Raw genomic sequence first — 18,437 nt, 5'->3', positions numbered from 1 at the left:
TTAATTTGACACTCCCTGCCCTCCCCCTCCTTATTCTCTCATGGCTTTCCCTCTTGCTTCATCCACCCAGTGTTGAGCATCTGGAGTCCCTCAAAGGCCCCCTCCTGCCAGCAGCCTAGCCCTTTGCCTTTTGTCTTCTCATGCAAACGGGAATAAGAGGCCAACTGTCTCATCACCAGGATCTGCTGCCCAGCATGCTGTCCTGGGGATTAGTGCTTCACAGTGTTGGACCTCCAAGTGCCATATGCCAGGTTCTCAGGCGATTTTACAAATGCCTTGAATAATGTGGTCAAATTTTATAGTTTGACCGAAATATTGGCTAACAGGCATTTAACACTGAACCAGTTAAGTCCTCAGATTGCATTGCCTTTTTGCTGTATTTATTTGTTCACTTCTTTTTTTAATTTAATTTTTTGGGGTATTGACTTTATTTATTTTTTTATTGTTAAATCATAGCTGTGTACATTTGTGCAATCGAGGGGTACAATGTGCTGGTTTCATATACAATCTGAAATATGTTCATCAAACTGTTCAACGTAGCCTTCATGGCATTTTCTTAGTTATTGTATGTAGACATTTGTATTCTGCATTTAGTAAGTTTCACCTGTACCCATTCTAAGATGCACCGTAGGTGTGGCCCCACCACTTACCCTCCCTCCACCCTGACTTCGCCCCTCCCTTCCCCTCCCTTGGCCCTTTCCCCATATTCTTGTGCTATAGTTGGGTTATAGCCTTCATATGAAAGCTATAAATTAGCTTCATAGTAGGGCTGAGTACATTGGATACCTTTTCTTCCATTCTTGAGATACTTTGCTAAGAAAAATATGTTCCAGCTCCATCCATGTAAGCATGAAAGAGGTAAAGTCTCCATCTTTCTTTAAGGCTGCATAATATTCCATGGTATACATGTACCACAATTTGCTAGTCCATTCGTGGGTCGATGGGCACTTGGGCTTCTTCCATGACTTAGCAATTATGAATTGGGCTGCAATAAACATTCTGGTACAGATGTCTTCTTTATATTGTGATTTTTGATCTTCTGGGTATATACCTAGTAAAGGAATTATAGGATCGAATGGCAGGTCTATTTTTAGATCTCTAAGTATTCTCCAAACATCCTTCCAAAAGGAACGTATTAGTGTGCATTCCCACCAGCAGTGTAGAAGTGTGCCCTTTCCTCCATATCCACGCCAACATCTCTGGTTTTGGGATTTTGTTATGTGGGCTACTTTTACTGGGGTTAGGTGATATCTCAAAGTAGTTTTGATTTGCATTTCTCTGATGATTAAGGATGATGAGCTTTTTTTCATGTGTCTGTAAATCATGCATCTGTCTTCGTCAGAGAAGTTTCTCTTCAAGTCCTTTGCCCACCCTGAGATGTGATCACTTGTTATTTTCTTGCTAATACGTTTGAGTTCACTGTTGATTCTGGTTATTAAACCTTTATCGGAGGTATAACCTGCAAATATTTTCTCCCATTCTGAGGGCTGTCTGCTTGCTTTACTTACTATGTTCTTGGCTGTGCAGAAGCTTTTTAGTTTGATCAGGTCCCAGTAGTGTATTTTTGATACTGCTTCAATTGCCTGGGGAGTCCTCCTCATAAAATATTTACCCAGGCCGATTTCTTCAAGAGTTTTCCCTGCACTTTATTCAAGTATTTTTATAGTTTCATGTCTTAAGTTTAAATCTTTTATCCAGTGAGAGTCTATCTTAGTTAATGGTGAAAGGTGTGGGTCCAGTTTCAGTCTTTTACAGATCACCAGCCAGTTCACCCAGCACCATTTGTTAAACAGGGAATCTTTTCCCCACTGAATGTTTTTAATTGGCTTGTCAAAGGTCAAATAACAGTAAGTAGCTGGATTCATCTCTTGGTTCTCTGTTCTGTTCCAGGCATCTACTTCTCTGTTTTTGTGCCAGTACCATGCTGTTTGATTGCTATCGATTTATAGTACAGTCTCAGGTCTGGTAGCATGATTCCTCCTGCTTTGTTTTTATTTCTGAGTAATGTTTTTGCTATTCGAGGTTTTTTCTGATTCCATATAAAATGAAGTATTATTTTTTCAAGATCTTTAAAATATCACAATGGAGCTTTGATAGGAATTGCATTAACATTATATATTGCTTTGGGTAGGATAGACATTTTAACAATGTTGATTCTTCCTAGCCATAAGCATGGTATGTTTTTCCATTTGTTAACATCTTTAGTTATTTTTTTCTTAAAGTTTCATAGTTCTCTTTGTAGAGATCTTTCACGTCCTTTGTTAGGTATATTCCCAAATATTTCATCTTCTTTGGCACTACTGTGAAAGGAATAGAGTCCTTGACTGTTTTTTCGTTCTTGGCTATTGTTGATATATATAAAGGCTACAGATTTATGGGTGTTGATTTTGTAGCCTGAGAAATTGCTGTATTCCTTGATCACTTCTAAAAGTTTTGAAGTAGAATCCCTAGTGTTTTCCAGATATACAATCATGTCATCTGTGAAGAGTGAAAGTTTGATCTCTTCTGACCCTATGTGGATACCCTTGATCACCTTTTCTTCCCTAATTGCAATGGCTAAAACTTCCATTACAATGTTAAAGAGGAATGGAGACAATGGGCAACCTTGCCTGGTTCCTGATCTAAGTGGAAATGATTTCAATTTAATTCCATTCAATACAATATTGGCTGTGGGTTTGCTGTAGATGGCCTCTATTAGTTTAAGAAATGTCCCTTCTATACCAATTTTTGTAAGTGTTCTGATCATGAAGGGATGCTGGATATTATCAAAAGCTTTTTCTGCATCAATTGAAAGAATCATATGGTCTTTATTTTTTAGTTTGTTTATGTGCTGAATTACATTTATAGATTTACGTATATTGAACCAGCCTTGAGACCCTGGGATAAATCCCACTTGGTCATGGTATATAATTTTTTGATGTGTTGTTGGATTCTGTTTTTTAGAATCTTATTGAGTATTTTTGCATCAATATTCATTAGTGATATTGGTCTATAATTTTCTTTTCTTGCTGGGTCTTTCCCTAGTTTAGGGATCAAAGTGATGTTTGCGTCATACAATGTGTTGGGTAGTATTCCTTCTTTTTCTATATTTTGGAAGAGGTTTAGTAATGTAGGTACTAGTTCTTCTTTAAATGTTTGGTAGAATTCTGACGTAAAGCCATCTGGTCCTGGACTTTTCTTTTTAGGGAGATTTTGTATATTTGATGCTATTTCAGAACAGGATATAGGCCTGTTCAACATTTCCACGTTGTTCTGGCTAAGTCTTGGTAGGTGGCATACTTCCAAGTATTGGTTGATTTCTTTCAGATTTTCATATTTTTGAGAGTAAATTTTCTTGTGATATTCATTAAGGATTTTTTGAATTTCTGAGGGGTTTGTTGTTATTTCATCTTTACCATTTCTAATTGATGAAATTAGAGATTTTACTCTATTTTTCCTGGTTAGGTTGGCCAAAGGTTTATCTATTTTATTGACCTTTTCAAAAAACCAACTTTTGGATTTATTGATCTGTTGTATAGTTCTTTTGTTTTCAATTTCATTTAATTCTGCTCTGATTTTGGTTATTTCTCTTCTTCTGCTATGTTTGGGGTTGGAATGTTCTTCCTTCTCCAGTTGCTTGAGATGTCCCATTAAGTTATTAACTTCTTCTCTTTCCGTTTTCTTGAGGAAGGCAGGCAGTGCTATAAATTTCCCTCTTAGGACTGCTTTTGCAGTATCCCAGAGGTTCTGATAATTCATGTCTTCATTATTGTTTTGTTCCAAAAATTTGGTGATTTGCTTCCTTTTTTTTTGTAGAGATAGTGTCTTACTTTACCGCCCTCGGTAGAGTGCCATGATGTCACAGGACTCACAGCAACCTCCTGCTCTTGGGCTCCGCGATTCTCATGCCTCAGCCTCCTGAGCTGCTGGGACTGCAGGGGCCCACCACAATGCCTGGCTATTTTTTTTTGTTGTTGTTGCAGTTCGGCTGGGGCTGGGTTTGAACCTGCCACCCTTGGTATATGGGGCTGGCACCCTACTCACTGAGCCACAGGCTTCTTAATCTCATCTATAACCCATCTATCCTTAAGCATAAGGTTATTTAGCTTCCATGTTCTTGTATGGGTATGCAGATTCCTGTTGTTATTAAGTTCAACTTTTATTTCATGATGGTCTGAGAAGATGCAAGGAATAATTTCTATTTTTAAAAATTTGCTGAGGTTAGATATGTGGCCTAGGATGTGGTTGATTTTGGAGTATGTTCCGTGGGCTGATGAGAAGAATGTGTATTCAGTTTTGTTGGGATGAAATGTTCTGTAGATGTCTGTTAAGTCCAGATGTTGAATGGTTACGTTTAAATCTAAGATTTCTTTGCTTAGCTTCTTTTTGGAGGATCTATCCAGCACTGCTAAAGGGGTGTTAAAATCTCCAACTACTATGGAAGTGGAGGAAATCGAGTTGCTCATGTCTGTGAGTTTCTCTTATAAATTGAAGTCCACTCTGGTTGGGTGCATAAATATTAATAATTGAAATCTCATCATATTGAGTATTACCTTTAACAAATATGAAGTGTCCATCCTTATCCTTCTTTATTTTAGTTGGTTTAAAGCCTATTGCATCTGTGAATAAGATTGCAATGCCTGCTTTTTTCTGCTTTCCATTTGCCTGAAGTATAGATGACCATCCCTTCACCTTGAGTCTATATCTATCTTTTAATGTAAGATGAGATTCTTGTATGCAGCAGATATCTGGCTTGAGTTTTTGTATCCAGTCAGCCAACCTGTGCCTCTATAGAGGACAATTTAAACCATTCACATTAATTGAGAATATTGATAAGCCTTTCGAGAGTCAGGTGGACATTTTTAATCCTTTTGCGACTGTGAAAGTTGAAATTTGATCAAAATTTTCTGGGTGGGTTTACTTTTGTGGTGGAGGATTATGCTGGTCTTTATGGAGGATAGGTCCTGAGAATATCCTGGAGAGCTGGTTTAGTTGTGGCAAATTTCTTCAACATGTGAATGAATGTCATTGAAGTATTTAATTTCTCCATCATAAATGAAACTCAGTTTAGCTGGGTACAGGATCCTGGGTTGAAAGTTATTTTGTTTTAGGAGATTAAAAGTCAATTAACATCCTCTTCTAGCTTGAAAGGTTTCAGCGGAGAGATCTGCAGTTATTCTAATATTCTTCTCCTTGTAGGTAATAGTTTTCTTTCATCTGGCAGCTTTCAGAATTTTCTCCTTCATATTAACTTTAGTGAAATTGATTATGATGTGTCTGGGGATGTCTTATTCGGGTTGAGTCATGCTGGAGTTCTGAAACTGTCTGCTATCTGAATTTCAGAATCTCTTGGCATGCCTTGAAAGTTCTCTTTCATAATCTCATGGAGAAGAGACTCTGTGCCTTGTGAAGCCACTTCATCACTTTCAGGGATCCCTATAAGATGAATATTGATTTTCTTTGAATTATCCTAGAGTTCTCTGAGAGAGTGATCTGTTTTTGCCCTCCATTTCTCTTCCTCTTTGAGAGTTTGGGAGCGTTCAAAAGCTTTGTCTTCAATGTCAGAAATCCTTTCTTCTGCTTGCTCCATTCTATTACTGAGGGATTCTACTGTGTTTCTCAGATCTTTGAGGGCTGCAATTTCTTGTCTCAATGTGTCAAAATCTTTGGTCATTTGGTCTTTGAATTCGTTGAATTCTTGAGACATCTTTTGGGTTACTGCTTGGAATTCTAATTCAATCTTATTTGCTATCCAGATTCTGAATTCGATTTCTGACATCTCAGCTATTTGTTTGTGCATGGGATCTTGTGCTGTGTCTGCTCCATTGTTCCTTGGGGGAGTCGATCTACTCTGATAATTCATATTGCCAGAGTTTTTCCTTTGATTTTGTCTCATGATTGTTTTTCACCATTGCCTCTGGCCATCCTCAGAGTTGGGGTGGTATCTCTTTGAGATTAGACCCCTGGGGGATCAGTCTATTTTTGCTGGATCTTTGTAGGGAGTGACCCTGTGTAGCTCTTCTGGGGCTTCCCCAACCAGGGAGTGGGAGCAGCTCGGGAGTGTGACACCCCTGAATCCAGCAACAGGGCGGAGGGTGGTGCACATGGTTCTGGGAGTGCCTGGCACCCAGTGAGTTTGACACAGAGGGCCCAAGGCTTCAGCAGTCTCTGGCCTGGAGAAGGGCTCTGCACCAGGGGCAGGGAGGGCTCTGGAGGGCACGTGGCTACCAGAGTCCCTGGCCAGATGAGCGGGTGGTGTGGAGGCAGGGATGGTACAGGACGGAGGATGTGGGGGTTGTGGGGCTCAGAGGCCCAGTTGGCTCAGTAGCAGGTCTCAGTGGAGCTCTTACTGGGGTGGGGGTGGGGTGCAGCTCTTACGGAGGTCCTGGAGGGTGCCTATAGCCGGTCCCTGCGCAGGTCCTCTGGAGGTCCAGGAAGGTCCCAGTGCAGCTCTTCTGGAGGTTCAGGAGGGTGCCGATCACAGGTCCTGGAGCAGCTCTTCCGGAGGTCCAGGAGGGTGCCGATCACAGGTCCCAGAGCAGCTCTTCCAGAGGTCTGGAAGGGTCTTTTAGCTGTTTTGGTTTTTTTGGACTTGGCACTCAGTTGAACTACCTTGGGAGAGCTTGGGCAAGAGTGTGGAGGACTTTAAGCATTGTCTAGGGCCACAGCTATTTGTTTACTTATTTTCTGTCTGTCTTACCCATTAGATTAACACGAGCTCCAGAAAGATTGTTATTTTTTGCATTTACTCATCAATGCTGTGCCTCCATATTTGGATCAGTGTGTGGCCCCTGTGAGTACCTGACAGACACTTGTTTTAAAAGTAACGGAATGAGAAGTGAGCACCAAAATTACTGATACTATTAAGAATCATGTCCACTAAAACCCAGTCTATTATAACATGTTAAAAATTGGTGAATACAGTTGTTCATCCAACTGTTCTTTTCATTTTTCTATAAACTTGAAATTTTAAAAAGTCGGTGGTAAAAAAATAAAAAAGACCACACTTAAAATAGTGACTTTTAGTTTCAGAGCTATAGAAATTATTCATTTTATAGTGAATCATAGTACATTATTGAAATTAATATGCCAGTAAGAGAATTCCAAATCTTAATTCTTCAAAAAGTTGTTGTCATCTTTTTATTCATCACTGGAGAACTAAAAATTAAGCTACATTTTCACTTTTTTTTTTTGTACAGTGTAGACAACTCAACATTTTCTTCATAAAATTGCCACTTTACTTAAACTATAAATCAGGCAAAATTTCTCCTGCCTAAAACCCTTGGTAGATAGATGGAGACAACAGAGCTGAAATTTCCACCCCTGAGGGTAGTAGGATAGTCTCCATGAGGGTGAGAGTCTGCCAGCCTAGTTTTCATACCTGCCCAGATATTTTAGAATCACTATAATCATTGGGCTTAGACATAGCAGGGTTTGATTTAGATTTCTTTTAGTCAATTTTAGGAGATTTATGAAGTACATATCAGATACTTTTTTTATTAATAGGGAAGAGCAGGAAACATGGCCAGACCTGTGAATTACACATAGCCTGTGGTTTAAGATCAGTATCCCAGAAGACTTGAGACACATTCTATTGTGGGTTTTAGATTTCTTGTTTCTTTCTTTAATATGGTTTTATGAAATGGTAGAATTAAAATGAGATTCATTAATTGATGGCAAAGCACATCACATGCATATTATTAATAAAATTTGCAAAACTTTATGAACTCAGTCATGAATGTCCCAATGATTGAGGGGCCTCTTTCATTCCCATAATCCAAACCAGGGCCCAGGAATGAAAGGAGTGGTTTTATTTTTTGTTTATTTTTTAAGAGAAATGTCTATTTTCAAGTATCATATGCATGGAGAGAATCACAAAAATCATTATGCAGTATCAATGATGGGCAGATAACTTTATACTTGTTTTTTAGGAGGGCAGGGAATGTGGAGAATAGGTACAATGAAGATTTTCTAGTGAGGATAAAATAGATGGAGGAAACAGATTGACTTCTAAATTAACCTAAGAGACAGGTCTTGTGTTTAAGTGATTTGAGCCAGTCTGCTTACATTCTTGATCTTCCTTCCTGAATATATGAAGATAACAAGGGCAGAAAAAAGTCAGATGCCCCTTCATCTTTTGATCAGATTTTATATAGATTGCCCTCCCAAATGCTTTCTGATCTTGAATGGCATTTAAAAAAAATGATTTTCTCTTTTACTTTTATTACAATAACTACTTATCAATAATAGAATTATACAATTTTAAATTAAAACCTACTTCATTACTTTTGGGTTTCACAGCAACAGAAATAAATATAAATTCAGCTGAAAGGGGCAAGACTTCCAGGATCCAGTGACAAAAAACAGTCAAGTCTTGATTATCTGGGTTAGCAAAGGGTGACAGTAAAATAGTGCAAAAACAACACTAAAATGCATTGTCATGCTCCATTTGTATATCAACTTATCTGAGAGTTCACAACATTTCAGCTAAGTAATTTATTTATTTATTTTTTTATTAAATCATAACTGTGTACAATAATGCAATCATGAGGTACAATGTGCTGGTTCCATCCAGCTAGGTAATTTAAACAAGTTGTGAAGTTCCCTTTCTGCTTTAATTCAAAATATTCTTTTCCTTTTTTTTTTTTTTTTGAGACAGAGTTTCACTATGTCACCCTTGGTAGAGTATCGTGGTGTTATAGTTCATGGCAATCTCAAACTCTTGGGATTAAGCAATTTTCTTGCCTTAGCCTCCTGAGTAGCTTGGACTACAGGTGCCCACCACAACATCTGGCTATTTTTGGTTGCAGTTGTCATTCTTGTTTAGCAGGCCCGGGCAGGGCTCGAACGCACCAGCCTTGGTGTATGTGGCTGGCACTCTACTCACTGAGGTACGGGCACCGAGCCAATTCAAAATATTCTTTGTACCAAGTTTCTTAGCTCCTTCATTCTCCCTGTCTAGAACTTCCCTAGAATTTACACACATTAAAAGCTGAGTCTGGAGGCTGTGGAGAAATTGGGTTAGTAGTCCAGTAACAAGATACCTGAAAAGAGAAACAAGAACATAAATGAGAATTAGAATAAGCGAATAGAAAAGAACAGATCTCCACACCCTGTGAAACCAGTCGACGTATTTCCAAGAAGTAGTTTTAAATTCATGAACTTTCCCAAGTGCATAAGCCTATGCTTATCTCCATATTCCCTTGGTTTAGTGGTTCTCATAGACTATTTACATCTTGCAGTCTGATTTTTTTTATTAAATCATAACTGTATACATTGATATGATCATGGGGCATCATACACTCGCTTCATAGACCATTTGACACATTTTTATCACAATGGTTAACGTAGCCTTTCCGGCGTTATCTCAGTTACTGTGCCAAAACATTTACATTCTACATTTACCAAGTTTCGCAAATACCCCTGTAAGATGCACCACAGGTGTGATCCCACCGATCCCCCTCCCTCTACCCACCCCCCCTCCCTTTCCCACTTCCCCCTATTGTTAGGTTGTAACTGGGTTATAGCTTTCATGTGAGAGCCCCAAATTAGTTTCATAGTAGGGCTGAGTACATTGGGTACTTTTTCTTCCATTCTCGAGATACTTTACTAAGAAGAATATGTTCCAGCTCCATCCATGTAAACATGAAAGAGGTAAAGTCTCCATCTTTCTTTAAGGCTGCATAGTATTCCATGGTGTACATATACCACAATTTATTAATCCATTCATGGATCGATGGGCACTTGGGCTTTTTCCATGACTTAGCAATTATGAATTGGGCTGCAATAAACACTCTGGTACAAATATCTTTGTTATGTTGTGATTTTTGGTCTTCTGGGTATATGCCCAGCAGAGGGATTACAGGATTGAATGGCAGATCTATTTTTAGATCTCTGAGTGTTCTCCATATATTTTTCCAAAAGGAATGTATTAATTTGCATTCCCACCAGCAGTGCAGAAATGTTCCCTTTTCTCCGCATCCACGCCAACATCTCTGGTCTTGAGATTTTGTGATATAGGCTAGTCTCAGTGGAGTTAGATGATATCTCAAAGTAGTTTTGATTTGCATTTCTCTGATGATTAAAGATGATGAGCATTTTTTCATATGTCTGAAGGCCACGCGCATGTCTTCTTCAGAGAAGTTTCTCTTCAAATCCCTTGCCCAGCCTGTGATGGGATCCCTTGTTTTTTTCTTGCTGATGCATTTGAGTTCTCTGAGGATTCTGGTTATTAAACCTTTGTCAGAGATATACCCTGCAAATATCTTCTCCCATTCTGAGGGCTGTTTGTTTGCTTTACTTACAGTGTTCTTAGCTGTGCAGAAGCTTTTTAGTTTGATCAAGTCCCAGTAGTGTATTTTTTTTTTTTTTTTTGTAGAGACAGAGTCTCACTGTACCACCCTTGGGTAGAGTGCCGTGGCATCACACGGCTTGCAGCAACCTCTAACTCCTGGGCTTAAGCGATTCTCTTGCCTCAGCCTCCCGAGCAGCTGGGACTACAGGCGCCCGCCACAACGCCCAGCTATTTTTTTTTGTTGCAGTTTGGCCGGGGCTGGGCTTGAACCCGCCACCCTCGGCATATGGGGCCGGCGCCCTACTCACTGAGCCACAGGTGCCACCCCCAGTAGTGTATTTTTGAAGCTGCTTCAATCGCCCGGGGGGTTCTCCTCATGAAATACTCACCCAGACCAATTTCTTCAAGGGTTTTCCCTGCATTCTCCTCTAGTATTTTTATAGTTTCATGTCTTAAGTTTAAATCTTTAATCCAATGAGAGTCTATCTTAGTTAATGGTGAAAGGTGTGGGTCCAATTTCAGTCTTCTGCAGGTTGCCAGCCAGTTCACCCAGCACCATTTGTTAAATAGGGAATTTTTTCCCCACTGACTGTTTTTAATTGGCTTGTCAAAAATCAAATAGCGGTAAGTGGCTGGATTCATCTCTTGGTTCTCTATTCTGTTCCAGATATCTACTTCTCTGTTTTTGTGCCAATACCATGCTGTTTTGATCACTATCGATTTGTAGTAAAGTCTGAGGTCTGGTATTGTGATTCCTCCTGTTTTGTGTTTATTTCTGAGTAATGTCTTGGCTATTCGAGGTTTTTTCTGGTTCCATATAAAACGAAGTTTTGTTTTTTCAAGATCTTTAAAATATGACAGTGGAGCTTTAATAGGGAGTGCGTTGAAATTGTATATTGCTTTGGGTAGTATGGACATTTTGATAATGTTGATTCTTCCCAGCCATGAGCATGGTATGTTTTTCCATTTGTTAACATTTTCAGCTATTTCTTTTCTTAGAGTTTCATAGTTCTCTTTATAGAGATCTTTCATGTCTTTTGTTAGGTAAATTCCCAAATATTTCATCTTCTTTGGCACTGCTGTGAAGGGGATAGAGTCCTTAACTGCTTTTTCAACTTGACTGTTGTTTGTGTGTATAAAGGCTACCAATTTATGGATGTTGATTTTGTAACCTGAGACGCTGCTGTATTCCTTAATCACTTCTAGGAGTTTTGTAGTAGAGTCCCTAGTGTTTTCCAGATACACATTCATATCATCTGCGAAGAGCGAAAGTTTGATCTCTTCTGACCCTATATGGATCGCCTTTTCTTCCCTAATTGCAGTGGCTAAAACTTCCATTACAATGTTGAAAAGCAATGGAGACAATGGGCAGCCTTGTCTGGTTCCCGATCTGAGTGGAAATGATTCCAATTTAACTCCATTCAATATGATATTGGCTGTGGGTTTGCTGTAAATGGCCTCTATCAGTTTAAGAAAAGTCCCTTCTAGACCAATTTTCTTGAGTGTTCTGATCATGAAGGGATGCTGGATATTATCAAAAGCTTTTTCTGCATCAATTGAGAGAATCATATGGTCTTTGTTTTTTAATTTGTTTATGTGCTGAATTACATTTATAGATTTACGTATATTGAACCAGCCTTGAGACTCTGGGATAAAACCAACTTGGTCATGATGTATAATTTGTTTGATGTGTTGCTGGATTCTGTTTGTTAGGATCTTGTTGAATATTTTTGCATCTATATTCATTAGTGATATTGGTCTATAATTTTCTTTTCTTGTTGGGTCTTTTCCTGGTTTGGGGATCAGGGTGATGTTTGCTTCATAGAACGTGTTGGGTAGTCTTCCTTCTTTTTCTACATTTTGGAACAGGTTGAGTAATATAGGTACTAATTCCTCTTTAAAGGTTTGGTAGAATTCTGACGTGAAACCATCTGGTCCTGGGCTTTTCTTTTTAGGGAGGTTTTGTATAGTTGATGCTATTTCTGAACTTGATATGGGTCTGTTCAACATTTCCAATTGATTCTGGTTAAGTCTTGGAAGGTGGCGTGCTTCCAAGTATCAGTCAATTTCCTTCAGATTTTCATATTTCTGAGAGTAAAGTTTCTTGTAATATTCATGAAGGATTTTTTTTGATTTCTGATGAGTCTGTTGTTATTTCGTCTTTGTTGTTTCTGATTGATGATATTAGAGATTTTACTCTTTTTTTTCTGATTAGGTTGGCCAGAGGTTTATCTATTTTATTGACCTTTTCAAAAAACCAGCTTTTTGATTTATTGATCTGTTGTATTATTCTTTTGTTTTCAATGTCATTTAATTCTGCTCTAATTTTGGTTATTTCTTTTCTTCTACTGGGTTTGGGGTTGGAATGTTCCTTCTTTTCCAGTTGCTTGAGATGTCCCATTAAGTTATTAACTTCCTCTCTTTCCGTTCTCTTGAGGAAGGCTTGCAGTGCTATAAATTTCCCTCATAGAACTGCCTTTTCAGTGTCCCAGAGGTTCTGATAGTTTGTGTCTTCATTGTCACTTTGTTCCAAAAAATTGGTGATTTCTTTCTTAATCTCATCTCTGACCCAGCTATCATTCAGCATAAGGTTATTTAACTTCCATGTTTTTGTATGGGTATGCAGATTCCTGTTGTTACTCAATTCAAGTTTTATTCCATGATGGTCCGAGAAGATGCATGGAATAATTTCTATTCCTTTAAATTTACTGAGGTTAGACTTGTGACCTAAAATGTGGTCAATTTTGGAGTAAGTTCCGTGGGCTGATGAGAAGTATGTGTATTCAGTTTTGTTGGGATGAAATGTTCTGTAGATGTCTGCTAAATCTAAATATTGGATGGTTAGGTTTAAATCTAAGATTTCTTTGCTCAGCTTCTTGCTGGAGGATCGATCCAACACTGCCAAAGGAGTGTTGAAATCTCCGACGATTACGGAGCTGGAGGAAATCAAGTTGCTCATGTCTGTTAGAGTTTCTCTTATAAATTGATGTGCATTCTGGTTGGGTGCATAGATATTAATAATTGAGATCTCATCATATTGAGTAATACCCTTAACAAATACGAAGTGACCATTCTTATCCTTCCTTACTTTTGATGGTTCAAAGCCTACTGTATCTGCAAATAAAATTGCAACACCTGCTTTTTTCTGATTACCATTTACCTGAAATATGGATGATCATCCTTTCACCCTGAGTCTGTATTTGTCTTTTAAGTTAAGATGTGACTCTTGTATGCAACAAATATCTGGCTTGAGTTTTTGTATCCAGTCAGCTAACCTATGCCTCTTTAGAGGACAGTTTAAGCCATTCACATTGATGGAGAGTATTGATAAGTCTGGTGGAATTTTGGGTATTGAGTTTTTCAAAGGTCCAGTGGACATTTTTAATCCTTTCACCAGTGTGGAAGTTGGAGTTTGATCCGAAGTTTCTGAGTGAGTTTACTTTTGTGGTACAGGATTGGGTTGGTCATTGTGGAGGATAGGTCTAAGAATATCCTGAAGAGCTGGTTTACTTATGGGAAATTTTTTCAACACATGAATGTCATTGAAGTATTTAATTTCTCCATCATAGATGAAACTCAGTTTAGCTGGATACAAGATCCTGGGTTGAAAGTTATTTTGCTTTAGGAGATTAAAAGTTGATGACCATCCTCTTCTGGCTTGAAAAGTTTCAGCAGAGAGATCTGCAGTTATTCTAATATTCTTACCTTTGTACGTAATAGTTTTCTTTCGCCGGGCTGCTTTGAGAATCTTCTCTTTCATGTTAACTTTAGTGAAGCTAATTATGATATGTCTGGGGGATGACTTATTGGGGTTGAATCGTGCTGGGGTTCTGAAGCTGTCTGCTATCTGAATTTCAGATTCTCTATGCATGTCTGGAAAACTTTCTTTCATAATTTCATGCAGAAGGGCCTCTGTGCCCTTCGAGGCCACTTCATCATTCTCAGAAATCCCAATAATTCGTATATTGCTTTTTTTCGAATTATCTGAGAGCTCTCTGAGTGAGTGATCTGTTTTTGCTCTCCATTTCTCTTCCTCTTTGAGAGATTGGGAGCATTCGAAGACTTTTTCTTCAATGTCAGAAATCCTTTCTTCTGCTTGCTCCATTCTGTTACTGAGGGATTCTACTGTATTTTTCATATCTTTGAGGGCTGTAAATTCTTGCTTCAGTGTGTCTAAGTCTTTGGTGGTTTTGTCTTTAAATTCGTTAAATTCTTGAGACAACTTTTGAATTTCTCCTCGAATTCCTAATTCCATTTTATTAATCTTGTCTGCAATCCAAATTCTGAATTCGATTTCTGACATCTCAGCCAGTTATTTATGAATGGGATCTTCAATCACATCTGCCGTATCTTTTTTGGGGGGGTTGATCTATTCTGGTTATTCATGTTACCAGAGTTTTTCCGCTGATTCCACCCCATGGTTATTTTACTCCCTTTGATTTTTCCCCTGGGGCTTTATCAAGGGCCCGTACGGTGTTGTGGCCTGAGAAACTGGGGCTCTGTCTTGTGTGGTGGAGCTAAGTGGTTCTGTCTTGTTTTCAGCTGGTTTCTGTTTGATCCTATTGCAACTTCTACTCTGGCTTGAAGTCTCAGCTGTGTGGAAAAATCAGCAATTAAGTCACCCCGTCTGCCCACCTCTGGCCCCAGTTGGAAAAGGAGAATCAAACCTTCCTACAACCGCACACCCAGGGCACTGCCTGAAAAGTCCTCAGTCTATTAGCCCAGTTCAAAAGGTCCAAATCAACTGTCTCAATCAGCACCTGTCTCGGGTGGGAGAGTTCAAGAGGTCTCTGGGAACTGGATCACAGGGGCCTGGTGACTCCTCTGACACGGCTCATCCCAGTGCAGCGTGGAGTCAGGAGGAGCCACCCAGCAAACAGAGCAGTCTGGGAAGGTTGATGTCTCCTTCCCCACTTTGCCCCTCCATCAGACCCAGTCACTGCTATCTCTGCAGATGGCTAACCCAGTTGCCTGCAGTGAACAGACACTCCAGGGGTTTGCACCTGCCTGAATTGCAAGGAAGTCTGCCAGGCCCCTGCAGACTGCCGCTATTTAGCAGGAGGAGATGGGGCCTGACATCTTTGAGTGCTTGATGCAGGTGATGGGAAGGAGGTGTTCACTCAGGCTTAGCCCCATCCCTGATGGATGCTGTTAACAGAACAGAACAGAACAGACAACTTCGCGGGGGTCTGTCTCTGTTCCTGCCGAAATCGCCTACAGAAGACGAGCTGTTCTGAGTTCAAACGTCTTTGCTGCTGGAGGTTTGTGTCCTCTTTGCTGCTGAAGGTTTGCGTCCGATCACCTCTCTGGGTCGGCCCCACCCTGGAAGCTTCCCGGGTTTGTGAGCAGTGTCAGGAAATCCCCCGCTCACCGGTGGCCTCCTCTGGTTGCCCATGGAGACAGGGGGTGTGGCCTCAGAATATCCAGAAGTGAGCCGTTCTGCCGTTAAAGAAAAAATGGCTGTTGCTCTGCCTCCAGGGAACTGCCGCTCTGGTGTGGGCACTCAGCCGACCCTTTTCTCCTCTGTCTCGCGCCCCAGAGTCAGCACTGAGCCGCTGCAGTTTATGCTGGGTCCATACCCCTCGAGAGATCCCCCAAGAATCCAAACTCTTGGGGGACAGGCCCCTAGACCCCGAGTGGGAGTGGGGGGAAGCTAGAGTTTCATTCAGTTTTATGCCCAGCCGTATTGTTGCCCAGGGAGTGCTGCTGCACTGCACCACAGGGAAGTGCCGCCAAGGCTTGATTTCCCCTCAGCAGAGTGCCCTCTCCTCGCTCATGTGTCTCAGAGTCAGCGCTGACCTGGTGCAGCTCAGGCACTGTGCACTCCCCTCGAGAAATCACCCAAGCATTTGAACTCCTGGGGATAGGCCTCCAGACCCCGAGTGAGAGTAGGGGCGCTCAGCGGGGAAGCTAGAGTTTTATTCAGTTTTGTGCCTGGCCGTAATGTTGCCCGGGGAGGGCTGCTGCACCGTACCGCAGGGAAGTGCCGCCGAGGTGTGACTCCCCCTCAGCCCGGTGCCCTCTCCTCGCTCGCGTGTCTCAGAGTCAGCGCTGACCAGTTGTGGCTCGGGCACTGCGCGCTCCCCTCGAGAAATCACCCAAGGATCCGAACTCCTGGGGGACAGGCCCCCAGACCCCAAGTGAGAGTGGGGGGGAAGCTAGAGTTTCATTCAGTTTTATGTCTGGCTGTATTGATGCACGGGGAGGGCTACTGCACTGCACCACAGGGAAGTGCCGCCGAGGTGTGACTCCCCCTGAACCCGGTGCCCTCTCCTCACTCGCGTGCCTCAGAGTCAATGCTGACCAGTCGCAACTCGGGGACTGTCCACTCCTCTTGAGAAATCACTCAAGAATCCGAACTCCTGGGGGACAGGCCTCCAGACCTCAGTGGGCGGGAGGGGAGTGTTGGGGATTCAGGGTTGCCGGCAAAGGATTTTTAAAGTTTTATTCAGTTTTATGCCCAGCAGGAGAATGCCACAGCACCCCAGTAGGGGAGGTAGGTCCAGTTTTTAGAAGGTCTCTCCCGTGGAGTGTAGCGGGAGGGCCTTTAATTTCTGCCCATTTGTTTAATTGTGGGGCTCTTGAGCCAGTCTCATGGGGGAGGGGGACTCCCGTCCACTTGGTGGTGGATTTTGTACCTTTTGTTTGCGTCCTTGTGATCACAGCTTGCCTCAGCGGTGTTGATGTGTGTTCTTCAACCTTCTCTCTTGGTGTGGCTCAAGTCCACCAGGATACTTACTAAATTCCTGTCCCTTAACTCTCCTTCTGGACGGGAGCCTCTGTTGAAAGCTGGCTTCAGTCCGCCATCTTGTCTCCCTCCTCTTGCAGTCTGATTTTGAAGGACCTCCAGAGTCCAGTGAAAGGTTGGGGACTTAAGATATGAAAGTATTAAGGAGAAACACTTCAGAACACAACTGACGTGTTGATGACAACAATAGATTTACATTTTAGAAAACCAACTCTGATCACAGATTGGAAGGCATTCCACTGGTGACTAGTTAGGAAAATTACTACTTCTTCAGGTAAGTTGAAAAGAGAATTGTTCTGAGAAACTGTATATTAGTTTTCTGTTGCTTAACAAATGACCACTGTTGGAGGTGAAAGTTCACCTCTGAGCTGTTCAGTGGACCTGATTCAGTTCACCCAGCATAATTAGCAAGTTTGGCTGAGTCAAAGGGACAGCAAGAAAATGGAGGAGTGGAAAATGAGGCATCTGGGACTCCATTATAGCAAAATAGAAGAAAAGTTTATTTAAGGTAATGAAAGAGTATATCGTATTTAAAGGAAAGCAGAGATAAGCATAGACTTTTCCAGATAGTGGAAAAGGGTCCCCCTCTTGAGTGACAGGAGATACCTCACCAAGGCAATATACCAATATAAATACTTGCATTCCAATTCTTGCTTACGTTTATCTATAAGAATTATCATTGGGGATCAGTGCCCATTGTTCAGGGGTTAGGGTACCAGTCACATGCACTGGAACTCATACTTTCGAACCCGGCCAGGGCAAGCTAAACAACAATGACAGCAATAACAAAAAATAGCCAGGCATTGTGGTGGGCACCTGTAATCCCAACTCAGGAGGCTGAGGTCAGTGAATCATTTAAGCCCAAGAGTTTGAGGTTGCTGTGAGCTGTGACACCATAGCACTCTACTGAGGGTGATATAGAGAGACTCTGTCTCAAAAAAAAAAAAAAAAAAAGAAGAAGAATTCTCGTTGGTTCCCCTTAGACTTTCAGGCATGCTGTCCTGGTTTCCTTGGTTGTGGATTACGTAAGTTGTCATATAAATACAATTTTCTTGACTGTGTATCGATAATTATTAACTGTTATTTGACCAGCAATGGTATGGCATCTATTAGTCTCGTGATGTTTGTGGCAAGAATGGTGTGCATTGTTTTCTGCCAGGGATCCTTATTTTTGTTTTATGATAGGTATTATTATCTCTGTTCTATGGGAGGAATCGTTCACAGGATAGAGGACATGGGTTGCAGGCTAAAAGTTATATTTTGCAGTAACAGTACATACTTGATTAACTAGGTTGCACCCACCCAAAATTTCTTGTTTTGCTTCAGAGCCCTTTCCAACTTTCTTTTCTAGAAGGACATATTTATCTCCCACCCTTCTGTAACCCCTTTAACCTCCTTTTATCCCTAAACAACCAC

Source organism: Nycticebus coucang, chromosome 15 (genome assembly GCF_027406575.1).
Source record: "Nycticebus coucang isolate mNycCou1 chromosome 15, mNycCou1.pri, whole genome shotgun sequence".
Lineage (NCBI taxonomy): Eukaryota > Metazoa > Chordata > Mammalia > Primates > Lorisidae > Nycticebus > Nycticebus coucang.
Note: the sequence above shows the minus strand (reverse complement) of the source record.